Source organism: Toxotes jaculatrix, chromosome 13 (assembly GCF_017976425.1).
Source record: "Toxotes jaculatrix isolate fToxJac2 chromosome 13, fToxJac2.pri, whole genome shotgun sequence".
NCBI lineage: Eukaryota > Metazoa > Chordata > Actinopteri > Toxotidae > Toxotes > Toxotes jaculatrix.
The window spans coordinates 25,165,274-25,182,842 of record NC_054406.1 but is presented as its reverse complement, the minus strand read 5'-3'; positions in this window follow the sequence as shown (position 1 = coordinate 25,182,842).

Genomic DNA, 17,569 nt, shown 5'->3' with positions numbered 1-17,569 from the left:
AATGCTGCCTTCACATTACCTACTTTTACTTTGATAGTTAAAGAACATTTTGCTGACAATGCTACAGACTTTTACTGAAGTAACATCAGCTGCTAACAGTAATGTAAAAGACAATTTACATGACATTTGTTCATTACACAGGTGACACAGGTCCAACATGAAGCCTGTCAGTCAGAGCAAGGTAAAGAGACTGAAACATATTTAATTAGAAACATGGCAAAGTTTTCATGCTATTTATATTGGCATTTTCACACAACCTCTCTCCTTTCAACTCGGTGACAGATGACAATTCATTTGTTGACTAACTTTAATAATATTAACCACATTCATGTGTCAGGTTCTGCTCCAGCAACGTTATCAAAGCTTAAACTGACCTAAAATGATTTCAAAGTCTTGCTTATAAAGTATATGTCAATACAAAGTGTTTACATTGGGTCAATATATTACAAATATATGCATTAATATATTTGTAGCACTCTTGAAGAAACCACAGAGCGCTGGGTAGTTGTATGTCGCTTTAATCAAACTGTAAAAAGGACAAACAGCAGCATTATCAATGATGCGCTCCTGTCTATTGGAGCAACACAATCACGTGTCGACATCCGCTGACCAGAAGCAACTCCAAACCACCAACTCCCTCTTGTGGTGAAACTACACCATTACAATGCCTGTACTATTTTTAATGGGCCACACTACTTAGTTTTAAATAAATGAACAGCTGAGTAAACTAAACTATTAACAAGCAGTAAATATGAAGAAGCGGGTTCAGGAAGCAGACACACTCTGTAATTTTAAAATTAGGTTTAAAACCTTTTTGTTTGACAAAGTTTATAAGAGGAGACAGTTCTATGAATCAGCCTGCTCATATACAGTGAATACATGTGGCAGCCACTTCTCTTTGGTCCTCACTGTGGCTCATTGTTCCTCAGGTGTGTGTGGGTGCAGCTGTGCTCATAGTGCTGTAGGTGTGATATCTCTTCTTCTGTGGTTGGTATTGACACTGGCAGTGAGGCTGGAGGGTTGGCAGTGTTGCTTGCTCTGTCAGTCAGAATGAAATAGCTAAACTGATGGATTTCCATCAAAGTTTGTTCTTTCATAGTCTGTAGAGGATCAATCCTGATGACTCTGCTGTTTTCTCTGCCATTAGTAGGTCAAATGTTTGTTTGTCCAGTCAAATGTCTTCACATCTACTCAATGTATTGTCACAGAATTTGGTGAAGACATTTTCCTTCCCAGCAGGATGAATCCTGATGACTTTGTTAATCCGGCACCACTGTAGTAGACACAGGAGTGGAGGTTAGAGTGTGACACAACATCCTGTTCAGTTATCCCTGACTGATTTTACCACATTGTCGTATTTAGGGGTTGCTGCCCAGTATATGGTGTGTATATATACAGCTGCCTGTGATTCCACTTCCTCATATGCTTGCAACTGACAAGTCATGTGATGCCACTTCCTCATAAGCTTGGAACATACAAGTCATGTGATGCCACTTCCTCATATGCTTGGAACTTACAAGTCATGTCATCATCTGCCTGGGTCCAGGCCCAGATCGAAGGGGTGACTGTCACAATGGCACCTCCCATGAGTGGTGGAGTGGGATTCAAACCCACGACCCTGAGAGATTGAGTCTTGTGCAGGAGGGGGAGGGGGGAGTTACAGACACAGCACACACAGGATCAACCTCTCAAATCTGAGGCATTTGGTTTTTCTTAAGACCAGCTAAAACTGTTACCTGGATTCTGATTTTTTTATATTTGTTTTACACATTTTCATTTAGATTTTCTTGTGTGATTCTCTAAGCTTCTCTGTTGTTTTACTGTAAATAGATAAAAATTTAAAAATATTATACATCCAATCAGAGATTGGATCTTTTTGTCAAATTGAGATGTGTATCTGTTTTTGTACTTTAAAATGTATTTTTTGTAGCTCTCAGTTCCATGTTGAGTATAATAAGCCATATAACCAGAATGAGAATCAAAAATAATTGTCATTGCAGAACAGGAGTTGTACAGTGGAATCAGATTTTGTTTCAGCTCTGTAAGATGCCCTGTAAGATAATTTAAAACAGTGTATGTGTAACAATCTCCATATAAAAATAAATATAAATTAGAGGAGCACTAGGGATAGTAAATGTACAGTATGGAGAGTTGTGGGATATAGTCAGATCTATAAAATAGATCTGACTGGTGGAGAATATGACTATGGAGAATATACAGATATCATGTCCATATAAATAATAAATGATTTAATGCATGTTTTGTACATTAGTAATTCATTTTACACATAATTTTACTTGGGAGCTGAAAGAGTCACCTCTCTTTAGTGAGCTGAGCCATAAGAACCAGCTCTCTGAAAAGACCTGGAAATCCACGGGCGCCGCACCTGTGGGGAATGTGGGAGTTTAAACACCCACACTTTTTCTGCAGTTTTGCAAAAACGCTGTACTACAGTCGCTCTGTGTCTGTGCCGCGGCTGCCTTCTCTCCCCCTCTCCTCTCCTGTTGTTCCTTGAAATATGACATCGGCTTTGAGTGGAGTTGAGGGAGGCTGTAAATAATTACCAATCATGGCAGCCTTTTACTTCTGTGCTCTGTTTCCTATTATAACTGTAATCTGCTGAGCACACAGTATCCACTAACTGTTCTGTAATCTGAATGCTGGCTCTCTAACATGCTGGCCCCCATGTCACGATCAAACTTACCTCTGTCTTTTTCTCACGCAGAATCATAAGATGCAGAAAAGAAAAAGACAGAAGAAGTTGAACACCTTTTTCAAAAACAAAAATCCTGTAAGTGAAGTTGAAAGCTTAAATTGAATTAAATTTTATTAAATTAAATAAAAAATGTTGACATTAAACAACAGTAGCGTTTAAATTTGATATTGAGGTAGATTTGCTACTGCCACAGCTGCACACCCCCCCCACACTATTGAAAAGCTTGCTACGCCCCTGCTGGAATTCTCACCACTGTATCCCACGGTTGCTGAAAGTTTACTTTCACTTTGACCGAAGTTTGAGGCGCAGATGATTTTCTCTGTCTGAAGGTAAATGTCACGTTTAATGTTTTACTCGGAAACACTTCCTGTAGTTAGTAGTTATTTTCGAGTTTTTGGGATGTTGTTGCGGGGTTTTTTTATACTGCGTTGTGGTGTTTAGTTGTGTACACTGTGAGTTGTCACTGTAAAGTCGGGATGAGGCAGGAGGAGGACTGTTATTAGAAGTAGAAGCGGTGGAGTCAGAGTAGAAGCAGAGTGAGCTGATGGTCAGTAGCTGAACACGGAGCCTTTGTTAGTCTGTGGCTCCACTTACTGCTGACTGAAGGCAGCTTTTCCTGCCTGAATCAGCCTGTGGAGGAGGCGGACCTGAGCCGCTGCTCTCCCGCAGTCTGAGCCGCTAAATGCGGTCTGAGCTCGGCCGGACAGCGGCTGGAGAACAGCTCTGACTTTCTCTGTCATTAGATGAACTCTACGGGACTGAGCTCAGAGGGACTGACAGGGTTTTTCAGAGAGACAGTTAACACTCCATCCACAGAGTCAGAGGCCTCCTGGTCCTATCAGGACAAACTCTACCTGATGAATTAGATGATAAAGACCCAAATCCATAAATACTCTCACAATAAAGCATCTCAGCAGCTCTGATATGTGATTATATCTCTGTGGCTGGTCACAGTACAAACAGAAAGACTGTCTGTCAGGACATATTTGCTGTTTTTATTGATGTCTATCTGTGTCTCTGCTGTTTGGCTTGGTTTTGGTTTGTTGTTGCTGCTTCATATAGTTCAGACTTTACTATTAGAAAAGGCAGAAAAGTGCCAGGGGCCCCAACTAAAAGGACCCCTGGAATAATATTGAGGAGAGATGAACTGAGTCTCACTGTTTTGTGTGGAATAATCACCTGCAGCTTGTTTTCATCTGCCCCAGCGTCTCTAGTGCATGTGCATGCTTGTGTGTGTTTCGTACACTTGGTGTGGGTAAAATGCAGAGAGTAATTTCTTAATTACCAGATTGAGGGATTAATAAAAGAAAAAACTTAACTGAACTTGTCAGATAAAACCAGTGGATCTCAGTTCATCTGTGTATCAGTGAATGGAAATGGTCGTCTCTGAATCGTCTGTGAAAGATATGAAAGAGGAAAGAAGAGCCAATCAGTGGAGGAGCAGCTGATATTTCTACAGCTATATGAATATGAAGATAAGGGTTCAGGAAGCAGAAACCCCATCTAATTTTAAAATTAGGCTTAAAACCTTTTTGTTTGACAAAGCTTATAATTAGTTGTAGTTACAGTTTTAGTTATTATGACTAAACCTATAGTTAGTCACAATTATTTCTATAGACACTGTTACAGTTAAGGATAAAGCCCATAGTAGGGCTGGCTCGGGCAACTGAACCATCCCTTATGCTGCTATAGGCCTAGGCTGCTGGGGGACTTCCCATGATCCTCTGCATACTTCTCCTCTTCCCTCTTTCCCTCCTCTTACATTTATTATCCTTTATTCCATGTCATTAACTCTGTGTCCTCTCTGTCCCGTAGTCCTGTGCTTGTTTCTCTCTGGTCTCTCTTTCTCTGTACCTTTCTGCAGGTACCTCTGGCTCCGGAGCTGCATGTTCTCTGTCTGTGGTCTTGGCTCCACCCACCTGCTGCTGTTTATTGTCTACAATGATCCATTTCTAACACATTAGTATGTTTAATGTTCCATTCTGCTACAGATACATTTTGGATTAATATTCTATGCACACTGTAATGTAAATAATTGCCAATCTTACAGCTTTTTGCTTCTGTGTTCTGTTTCCTATCATAACTGTAATCTGCTGAGCACACAGTATCCACTAACTGTTCTGTAATCTGAATGCTGGCCCTTTAACATTGCTCAAGTTTTCTTCCTGTTAAAAGGGAGTTTTTTCTTCACTGAAAAAAATTCAACATTGGCTCAACTTAAAAAAATTGAAGTAATCTGTCACACCTAATATTTTAACATTAATGCAATGTAAGTACTTCAATTAGTTTGACCTGAAATATTCAACTTCATGTAAATTAATTTCTGAAGGTGCAGCAAACCAATTATTTCAAGTTTTCCTAAATTAAAATAAATAAATTGGCCTCATTACTTAATGACAGGTATAATAATCCACCTCATTAAACCTAAATATATTAACTTCATATAAACCTTTTTTGATTGTGGGAGCAAACTACTTTTTTTTAAGTTGTCTCAAATAAATATTTTAAGTTGTCATAATTTAATAATGTATATAAAGTAAATAAAAAATGCTTTTAATGCATTTTGATTTCTACTCAGAACACGTTTCTTTTTAACACATTCTTATTTATTGTTCAATGAACATTTTTTAGCCAAATGGCTAACATTTTTTTTTCCAAAATGTATAAAACTGAACTGTCCTTCTCCACCATAGCACATTTCTTTTCTCGAATACAAAGAGCAAACAAGACACCTCTGCATTTTCAAGTTAGCACACTGTATATACAGGTACATTTTGATTTTGCTGAACAGAACCAAACTAAATACTCAGTGACTAAAATAAAATTACAAATAGTAAAATAAATTGTTCCTAAAATAAAATCAGAAAAGGATCTTATTTCCAAATGGAAAGTAACACAGTCAGACAGGAATTATTCCTTTAAAATAAAAAAGGGTTATCAGATGAGTTGTGTGAAACTCCACGATTCCATAACCTGCAAACATGTGTGAGGTAGCGCCTGGCCCTCTCTTGGTCTGAAAGTCTCAATATCTGGCGTATAAAATCAGTACACACTACAGTGCAAATACATTCACTGCTAACAGATACTTTTGTCAATACTGCAGTGGAAATTCAGTCATGCAAGTACAAACTCCAAACACCAACATTATATAAAAGTGTACAAACTCTTGGTTGTAGAAACACTATAACATTTTATCACCAATGGGAACAAAAACCAGGGGAGTCAGTGGAATTCAGCTCTGCCTACTTTGGGCTGTAAAGCTGGGTGCTCAGTCTATGAACTTTTGGGGACATCTTTTTCCCACCAAGCTCCATCACGACTTTTTGCACAAATTCAAGGGTGTACTGCAGGTTTTTCGGATACTTTAGGTTGAGTGCATATATGAGCCCGAAGAACATGGCAACAGCTGTTGCCACTGAGGGCACCTTGTTCAGCACCTGTGTTCCATCGATGACTATCTTAATGTCTTTGGGTGGATGGAAGGGATCCTCTTTTACAGTGACAAAGATTGCCATGGTTGCCTGCTCCAGTTCGTCTGCCTCATTTTCCTGCATGTCCTGCACACATACAAAAAGTAACAAATGAGGACAACTAGAAAGAGCATTTCCTGAAGAAAATGCATGTGAATGCTGAAGGAACACCATTGCTGAAGCAATGCTGAAAAGGCTGATGCTACAGCTGAAAATTATTACTCGTAAGCTGAGAGATTATTGACTTTTAAAGTGCTTAAAGCAGTTGAAATGGTAAAAGAAAAAGGCACAAGAAAATTCTGCATATTTAAGTGTAACAGTTGAAGATTTTGAAGAATTGAAATCTGTTGCTAGACACTGGAACATGATGGTAAGTGGAAGATTAGTGTAAAAGATGTATGACAATATAGAGAAAGCTTGCCTCATCACTGGTCTTGCATGTTAATTTTTTGTGACAAAACGGTAGTTCCTATCAGAAGACGTGTGAGTACTTCCTCAACGTGTGACTATGTTTTGGTGATTTTAGAGTAAATATTTTGGACATTAGAGCAAGTTTCATTGTAGTATTGGAGTCTATGGGCAGTAGAAAGGGATCTAGCCACACTCAGAGGCTCACGGTGCAAATTCTCTAGGTCTCTTTTTTTAATATTTTAAAAAGCAGAAATAATATGAAATAAATTGGAAGAAAAAGCTGTACATTGTGATATATAGACAGTCTCACGATATAGTCTCCTCACTTTCTTAAACACTAGACAATTTACTGGATAAATGACAGAAACAAGAGTTATCAATTTAGACTGATGGTGGTGCTACAATATAAAGTCAAGAACTCAATCAAAAATTTAAATTTTTTCCCACTTGGGGCTTTTTTTTTATATCAATTTGGCCATAAAATGTAAATAGACACAAATCAAAACAATGTTTATTACCAGGAAAAATATACAGTGCTATGTTCCATCTCAACAACAAAAATGGGTGTGTGGGTGTTGTCTGTGTTAGTGAGAGAGATTCCCTTACCTGGTATTCTTTGATAAGGTGTTGAACAGGTTCGCCCAGGTAGATCATGAGAGATTTGAGGATGCATTCTCATCTGATGGTGATGTCCACAGTCTGAGTAAGAACAGTTACTATTTACTAAAATCACACACACACCAACTATTCAATTATGGATCCCACTGGGACAGGGTACTAAAGTATAACGCTGTTTTTAGAGCAATACAAAAAGACCTCAAACGACAACACAAGCCTCTTTTTTCAAAATCAAATAAAGGCAGAATCTTGGTTTTTGTAATTTTCCTTGTTCCATTTCGATCAAGAATGGAAAAAACAGGCCTGTTTTGTTGTTTGTGGTCTTTATATTGATCTAAAAACAGATTATACTTTAGTACCCTGTCCTCACTGATAGCCAACTCATACATAGATACCTGGTCTGCTCTTTTACACGTCCTCCCTTGCTCCTGATGACCTCCAGCAGTTTAGTGGAGTGCTTGTCCAACTGCGCCAAGAACTTTGTTTCCAAGGGAACTGTTGTAACTCGCATGAACTCAGCATTTATCTGGAAGAGAAAAACAGAACATGCAGAACTAACTTTGAAATTAATAAATATATTAAGTCAGGCTCCTCTCAAAAATGTTTTTTTTATCGTCTCTACAGTTCTTGCAGTTGTAAATGAATGAGTGAGTGATGTCTGAGTGACTAATGTGTTTGAGTGCCTTGCGTATAAAAACATACCTCTTCCATCTGGAAAAGTGCTGGCCATCTTGCCAAGATGTCTTCAATACTCGGCTGCTTATGCGCTATTTCTTGTCTACGGTATCCAAATGTTTTTGCCATCTTTTCCTTTATCATTTGTCGGTTGTTTCTTTTCTGTAGTTCGGCCAAAAGGGAAATCCTCTCTTGTTCCAAGCTGTCTGTGGTCTCACCACTTGATGGAAAATGATTGACCTCAGCTCATCTAGGTCTCTTCACGTTCTTTGCTGGGTAGGCATCCTCCTGAGACTTGGATTTCAAAGAATTCACTGTGAGCTCGGCGGATGTACCGTGTGCCTTAAGTTGGGTGCGGTAGTTGGCCATTTTTATCTTCATCCTGCGTTTCCATCCATAGCCCTCGTTGAAAGACCCGGGTTCTCTCAGGCAGGGGTGCTTCTTTGTTAGTGCCGCAGCAACATCACTGAAGTCAGAATCTTCAGGGTATGCTGTGTATTCATAGATAGTTTCAGCTAATTTCTCCAGTATGTCTGAAAGCACTTTTGAGCTAGGTGTCAATCTAGTTTGGCTTCTCATGTATTCTGCATTTCCCTTCTGCAGTTGACATTCTGTGTCATAGGAGAAGCGTGGAATTAGGAACTCTTTTGGCCACTGCTGTGTTCTTAGTGAATCTGATGAGCTGCTAAGCCGTATTGTGTCATCTGTATGTGCAGACACTGAGGAGTCATCACTGTCCAGTCCAACTAAGGGGATGCTACTCATTGGGGGATCAACTGGGTACAAGACAATAGTTGTGGAATCAGGGTCTAACTGGATTACTTTGAGAACTGTAAGGTCCTTAATCACAGTTGTAGAGGTCAGATTTACAAATATGTTCCCAAAATCGGTGTCCTTGTACTGCAGACGTATGTCTCCCTCCAGTCCACATGCATTCTTGACCTCATTGATAAGCTCTTCCAGTGAATTGGGAATCCCCTCTCATAGCTCCATTCTAATGCTGCTGTCTTCACTCAGGATGACCAGCAATTGAATGGGTGCGATACCTGCCATGGTGCTCTGTGAAAGTGAGAGAAAGAGAAATCTGACTCAGTTGCTTTTTCACATTAGCGTAACATTTATAATACTTAATATTTTCAAAAATAAACTTCAGGTGATATTATGTAATATGCACTTTCATATTTTTCCTATTTTTCTCACTAAAAATGTGCATTAGATTTGGCTGTTCTTGCCCACTGAAAAGCTACTGAATTAAATTGTTCTGTTGTTTAACTCCAGTAAGTAACACATCTTATGAGAAAGTGAAGAACATCAACTATAAAACATGGAAATATAGTTTAGTGGAGTCTGAGAATAAAATATTGAGCTGAAATGATCATAATATTGGAAGCAAATTTTTTAAATGAATGTTTTGTTGTGTTCCACTTTAAAACTGACCTTACACATGTATATATCTTTTGAGTGTTATCAGCCGCATTCCCCCAACCATGTAGTCAGCCAATGGGTATGGATCTGCCAGCTGGTGTGGGCCAACCAGGATCACCTCCTTTGTAGAACACATTTTCAGTTCATATGCTCTGTAATGTTCCCAATACCATGCACTCAGTTTTCTGACGATGAAAAGCAGGTTATCCTTGACAACAACCATCTGGATTATTTCCACAAACTCAGGCAGCCCTGCCAATGACCCATGCGCAAGGATCATTCCATTCCTGTAGTCCAGGCCACTGTACGTTGCATTTTTAGCCAAGCACACACTATCAAACTCAGGGTGCCTCTGCTTAGGAGCAAATCCAATGTCCTCTTTTAAAACATCAATGGGAAGAGTTGAAACATTTGTCACCTCCAGGGGGGATTTAGGAAAGCTCTGCATGTGAAGGTGATGTGCCATGGTAACTGATGTCTTTGTGCGACGGACTGAAGCACATTTTTGAAGCACATTGTATTGCCGCACAACTCTTTTGAAGAAGCTGTGCTTCGCTTCGAAACGCATGGTCCATAATGCAACTAACGGTCCAAACTCACAGATTAAGTGAGGGTAATGCTCTAAAAAGTGGTGTTTAGGCAGAAGGTTTGACTGTGGGAAAACCTCTTTAAATCGAACTCTGTGCTCAGTGATCTTAAAGTTCAAATATGCAATTGATTCCTGGGTCTGAACTGGAGAAACAACAACTTCCACAATGTCCTTCAAATCAGCAAGGAGTTTCCAGGCTGGTTCATCAGTGGGCACTTTCTGTCCAAGCAGTAATGGAAAAAATCGTATCAGACACCAGTTTTCATGTGCATTTTCACCTATTGTTTTCCTGGATGCATGCTTCAGTGGAACAGAGTGTGGCCGATTTGTTTTATCAGTCCATTTATAGGGAAAATCCTGTATCGCCTTATTTAAAGCATCCAAAGTAAAATACTTTTTAGAAATTAATACAGTCAGACAGAGAGATATTTCAACAGGAACTATTCCTTCGAACAAATCATGGACAATGTCTGGAGGGAAACCACTTGTAACATTGAAGGTGGTGAGTTTTTCTGACAGAACACATTTACTCTTAACACCGTAACAGTTGTTCAAGGAATTTTCCTCAAGTGTTTTCAAATGATTTGCGTGAATCTCCTCAGTTCTCAGAGAGAAACCTCCAGCTCCAACTTCCTTTTCCTGAATTTCTAAATTATCTGCTGTACAAAACCTGCAAACGTATCTGCCAGAAAAACTCTCCACAAAACCAGCGATACTGTGTGCGCCAAGGTTATCGGCAACAACACACTGCAATGTACCCTTCAAAGTTTTTCCAAGCTTATCCACAAAAATCCCGTGTTGCTCTAATGTTATGAGATCTGCAATCAAAGGCTCTAACACGCTTTTGTAACCATAGCCTTATTTAGTGTAGTTTCACAATTTAAAAGCTTCTGCAAGGATTTTACTAAAGGTACATACTGAAAAGACTTATTATTCGTTCGATCTAAAACATATTCAACAGGTTCCACTACATTAAAAGTTTTTCTATAATATGTTTTCCGTTTCCAAGCAGTCGACAGTGGACCGTGGTTTCCTATTGCAGCTTGAATTGGATTAGAAGTGCAAAGCACAGTGGCTAACTCTTTCACAACAGATTCATCAACTCTGCAACTGCTATTCTGTAAGAAGTCGAATATAGTCTTTTGGGTGACCGGCACAGAGGCAGTCCCAATTAAATATTAAATATTACAACTCTTCAAGTAGTTCATTTACAGCTGCACTTGGCACAAGAAAAGAGTGTTCTACCTTAAGCAGGACTGAGGCTAATTTTAGTTCAATAACTTTTGTCAAATTTGTAGCTTCTTCTTCAGGAAGTTCTTCAGATGGTAGATCATCATCTGAGTGCTCAGTAGTGCCGCTTTCAAGAGATTCTACAACAGCAGGACTATCAACAGGCCCATCAACAATTCCAGGCTTAAAATCATGAATTGTGTGGGGAGTATGTTTTCTCCATTTGTGAGTTCTGAAAGCTCCGTAAAGATTTGTTTTGTATGAACAATCAGCAAACATGCAACCGACAGATTCATGATTTTTCAAATGAGTCCCAATGTGTTCAAAATAATCCTGTCTCAGTAGAAAGTTGATTGTTGTCACAGATGTGGCACTTGAATAGTGAAAATCTAGATTTCTGTGAGGATTTCTGAGCAGGATGGGATTTGCTTAGATGGGTCAGCAGAGCTTTCCATGTCTTGCATGTGCATGGGCAATTCTCATAGGTACAGGGGTAAGCACAGCGCCGCCCATAATGTTGATGTTGAAGTTTATAATGTCGTAGAAGTTCAGATCTTTTTGAATATGATTGGTCAAAGTCTTTACATTTCCACATGCATGGATAACTGAGGAAAAATAAAAGGGAAGTGAGAGGAAAGGAGAGGAGGCTATTAGGAGATTATCTAAATATTTCAAATGGCCTCATGATATTGTACACAGAACTTACTTACTACACCCTGAAGAGGAGCTTCCAAATTTGTAGGTGGCAGTAGGTGCACAGCAGGAACACAGCGGATCTGGGGGCTGCTTTCCTTAAGTTAAAGGAGAAAGCATTCTTTAATGTTGTGTATTCTCAGTGTTACATGAACCACAAATTATTCACAAAACATTGTTATGCCTTCTGCTCTTTTTAAATCAGATTTACTATGTCTATGAAATAAAATACTTGACAAAACATAATTTATGTTGCTTCATTATTACACAGTTCAGTTTAGCTTTACCAACCAGTGTAAACACTGACTGAACAATTAATCCTCTGGGGTCTCTGAGTTCTCAGATGCTGCTGATTTTGGCATGCCCTGATATTATGCATTAAGACAGCACAATTAATCACATGGCAACTGCATTATGGCCTACTTCAATTGTCACATCGCAAGACAGTGCAATATTTGCACCGTATACATTATTCCACACAGGGGTGCAACTACCTACTTTCTGAGGGGTATGCAGACACATTACAGCCCCCCCTTTAATGTTTATGTATATTAATTTTGTTTATTCATGGACTTATAAAATATAAGACTTTCATTACAGACTTTTATTTTAAGTTACGTATTACAGCAGGCGATCAGCTCAATCAAAAACAAAAAATGATGTATAATTTAATATGTATAATTATATAATACATATATAAATATATATAGTTTATCTTTTTTTTTTTTGTTGTAATAGCAAGATTTCTGCCAGAAAGCGGTATTGGCACAACACCATTATGGTTAACTGTTTCTGTGTGCAAAGGAAATCAGTTTTCAGCAGATGATCATGTTTAGCTCACCTATAATTAAAGTCAGCACCTGTGCATTTAATGTCACAGGCAATGCAGACAGCAGGGCGGAGGAATTACATGTAGGTAACTCTTTCAGGTGGTGATTATGCATATATATATGCTCTCTTGTCTTTATTTGCATGTTTTGTATTGAAGTAATCCAAAAGTGACATTACTTTAATATTATGATACTTAGAGTAAGTTACTAATTACATGTTTTAACAGGTAACTTGTAATTGTACTGGATTATAATTTAAAAGTAACCCTCCAAGGCTGATGATCTAGTATTGTAGTATTGTAGTATTGTAAATACTGATCAGTACACAGTTGCAAAACAACAGTAGCCTGTCGTTTTATTAGCAGCTTTAGCTAACCTGAATATTTACAAGCCTCCTCTTGGGACACTGACATAACTTACCGACTGTCTTTCAACCACTTGGAAAAGCTTTTTTCTATGAAATCTTTTTCCTTCTCCATCTTCCGCTTTCTGTTATGAGCCCCTGAGAGCTTTCTTTTCTGCCTCTCCATATTAAGCGCCCTGTCATCAGACCAGCACGATTCAAATGTAAACACTCGCGCTCCCCGGCGCGGAAGAAGCTCAGTCTGCCTGCTATCATGATGGCATTGATGCTAGTCCTCCTGCTAACAAAACAGACACAGAGATGTATTATCTCTACATTAACTCTTCAGTTAGTTTTGCAAAATAAAATTAAAGGCATTAAAGGCATCGCCTACGGCATCACGTAATGCTCCCTTACTTTTCTTAGCTGTTGTTAGCTGTGTTTGCTAGCTCCCCCTGACGCAGCTTGGTTTAGCAACTCATGCCGGAAAGTTTCAGTGCTCACAGGCACACGCTGATACAAACTTCAGAGTAGGCGCAGGATGTTACCGGCGTGATTCAACCACGTTAAACGGGAATGACTTGGACAGACCTTAATGTTATCAGAATGCAGTTTATTATTTTTTACTTACCAGTGTCAACCTCGCTCTGAAATGCAGATTCATTTGTGCTTTTGCCGCCAGAAGTTGGAAGAATGCGCATGCGCAAGTCATACTCAATTGAATAAAGATGCTTTGATTAAAATGAAAAATTTCCGTTTGGTGCCCCGCTGACAGTTTACATCAGAGTAAAGTAAGAAAAATCGATTGAACCATAAACATAAATTACAAAGTTTAGTTTAAACAAACAATTTTTTTTCAGCTAGTGGAATGAGAAAAAACACATTGAAGGAATGACAGCTTTGTTTTACTTTTTTCAGTGTTGCCACTGTCGCCTTAAGTGCTTGCTCTGGGGTCAGACTCTGGGTCTCTGTAAAGTGCTTTGAGACAATTTTGATTGTAGAAGGAGCTATATAAATAAAATTGAATCCTCTGGCTGCTGATAATACTTGTGTAATTTTACTGCTGATGTTGTCATTCATTGTCGTTTCATTTTCATTTCCACATTGTCACCCTGGTTGTTGTGTTTTTAACAGTGCAGCCTAACTTCCACTTTACACGTCTGCTGCTTCTTATTTTTTAAAAAGCAGCTCTGATAGGTGATTATATATTATAATTGTCTGTCAGGACATATTTGCTGTTTTTATTGATGTCTATCTGTGTCTCTGCTGTTTGGTTTGGTTTTGGTTTGTTGTTGATGCTTCATATAGTTCAGACTTTACTATTAGAAAAGGCAGAAAAGTGCCAGGGGCCCCAACTAAAAGGACCCCTGGAATAATATTGAGGAGAGATGAACTGAGTCTCACTGTTTTGTGTGGAATAATCACCTGCAGCTTGTTTTCATCTGCCCCAGCGTCTCTAGTGCATGTGCATGCTTGTGTGTGTTTCGTACACTTGGTGTGGGTAAAATGCAGAGAGTAATTTCTTAATTACCAGATTGAGGGATTAATAAAAGAAAAAACTTAACTGAACTTGTCAGATAAAACCAGTGGATCTCAGTTCATCTGTGTATCAGTGAATGGAAATGGTCGTCTCTGAATCGTGTGTGAAAGATATGAAAGAGGAAAGAAGAGCCAATCAGTGGAGGAGCAGCTGATATTTCTACAGCTATATGAATATGAAGATAAGGGTTCAGGAAGCAGAAACCCCATCTAATTTTAAAATTAGGCTTAAAACCTTTTTGTTTGACAAAGCTTATAATTAGTTGTAGTTACAGTTTTAGTTATTATGACTAAACCTATAGTTAGTCACAATTATTTCTATAGACACTGTTACAGTTAAGGATAAAGCCCATAGTAGGGCTGGCTCGGGCAACTGAACCATCCCTTATGCTGCTATAGGCCTAGGCTGCTGGGGGACTTCCCATGATCCTCTGCACACCTCTTCTCTTCTCTCTTTCTCTCCTCAGACCCACTCTCACATTTATTAACCTTTATCACATGTCATTAACTCTGTGTCCTCTCTGTCCCGTAGTCCTGTGCTTGTTTCTCTCTGGTCTCTCTTTCTCTGTACCTTTCTGCAGGTGTCTCTGGCTCCGGAGCTGCATGTTCTCTGTGAAAGAGGAAAGAAGAGCCAATCAGTGGAGGAGCAGCTGATATTTCTACAGGACAAATGATGGAGATGATGATTTCAGTTGATGTGCAGATGAATGATTTGTGTTTTCTCTCCAGATGAAGGTAGAAAGTGTGTGTGAGCTGATGTGGATGTGAATTCAGCATCATGAATCAGTGTGAGGACAGAGAGGAGGGAGCCCCTCCCCCTAAAAGCAGTCTGTGTGGGGACCATGAGATCCAGACCAAAGCTCAGAGGTGAGATGAGGATCTCTTACTGTCCATGACTCTTCTCCATGTCAGAGCTCAGCACTCACATCACTGCACCATCATTATTCACACTCAAAGCTCTGTGTGTGTTGTGTTGAAGGCCAGAGCAGCAGCACACACCAGACTCTGCTGGACCTGGACCTGAACATGGACCTGAGCCCAGCTGTGTGTCCATGAAGAGTGACAGGTCAAAGGGTCACCCCATGAATTTCAAAGGACAGCCTCCCTCTGCTGCAAAGCAGTGAGCTGCAGCTGACTACATGTTTTCTTCTTTACTATGAGAACACTGTATGAATAATAGATATGTCGTCCCTGTCCCCATGTCCCTGATGGTCTTAATCTCTGTGTCCACCAGGATCCATCAGAGATCAGACTTCCCTGTACCTGAGCCCAGCTGTGTGTCCATGAAGAGTGACAGGTCATGGGATCACCTCATTGATTTCAAAGGACAGCCTCCCTCTGCTGCAAAGAAGTGAGCTGCAGCTGAGTTTAAAATGTATCAGACAGCTGTCCTGTATAACTGGTCTTCTATGAAAGATGAAGTGATTGTGTTTTGTCTCCAGGCTTCATGAATGACACAGTATATGAACATGATCAGGCTGAAACACAGGCTTTAGTGGCAAAGTTGATGTTTCTCTTTTCAAGAAAAGCACTTCTTATGTTCTTATATGTGTCATTCAGATCAGAACTAAAACTCCCTGTAACTCAGCACCTATCCAGTTCCAGTGTTTGTGTTAGTGTCCTGTAGCAGAGGTGAGACTTCTGTCAAACCCAGCGTGAGTCCTTAAAACTCATCATTTAAAAGGTGGACTTGTTGTGATGACTCTAGGTCATGAGGTACAGAACTGATTGCTTGTTTCCTCTCATTGAGAATGTCACAGCACAGTAGTGTTTGCTTTAATCAGGACAGTCACCACAGAACATAAAAGCAGCTGTTGTTTGTGTACAAAGCATAAAACGCTCACAGATGCTGCAAACATAATGTGAGCTAATTCTTCATGATTCCTCCACAGAGTGGACCAGGAGAGCTCAGAGGTTCCCAGTGCTCAGTCTGCCCAGCAGCATCAAACACACCTGGACTCCATATTTATGGTGTGTACATGGACAACAACTACTTTGACATCTGTTGTGTTGACAATAATCTCCATGTTGCACTTTTTAGAGCAGTGGATTGTCAGTGTGTCCAACATGGATCTGATGTTTGGCTCCATGGTTTTACTTTGATTGTGTCATTCATATAGTTTTCTGTTCCAGCTGCTGGAGGAGAACATTGTCACTTTTGTGAAGAAGGAGCTGAAGAAGATCCAGAAGGTTGTGAGTCCAGATTACCCAGAATGCTCCGAGAGTCAAAGGGAGGATGAGGAGGTGTTGGACAGTGAGGATGAAGAGCAGAGGAGGAGCAGCAGAGAGGCTTTTGTGAAGATCACGGTGAACTTCCTGAGGAGAATGAAGCAGGAGGAGCTGGCTGACTGTCTGCACAGCAGTAAGAGGATTTCTCTAAAGATTCTACATGATGGACAAATGGGACATTTACTAATGTCTCAAGACATGGAGGGAAATATGTTCATGTGTGTTCTTTAGGGGGATGAACATGTCATGTTTTCTTTATGAATCAGTCATTGATGTTGTTTTTGTTTGTTCATTCAGGACATGTTGCTCCAGTTTGTCAACGTAAACTTAAATCTACTCTGAAGAAGAAGTTCCAGTGTGTGTTTGAGGGGATCTCTAAAGCAGGAAACCCAACCCTTCTGAATCAGATCTACACAGAGCTCTACATCACAGAGGGAGGGACTGGAGAGGTCAATGATGAACATGAGGTCAGACAGATTGAAACAGCATCCAGGAAATCAGCCAGACCAGAAACAAGCATCAGACAAGAAGACATCTTTAAAGCCTCACCTGGAAGAGACAGACCAATCAGAACAGTGATGACAAAGGGAGTGGCTGGCATTGGGAAAACAGTCTTAACACAGAAGTTGACTCTGGACTGGGCTGAAGACAAAGCCAACCAGGACATACACTTCACATTTCCATTCACGTTCAGAGAGCTGAATGTGCTGAAAGAGAAAAAGTTCAGCTTGGTGGAACTTGTTCATCACTTCTTTACTGAAACCAAAGAAGCAGGATTCTGCAGGTTTGAAGAGGTCCAGG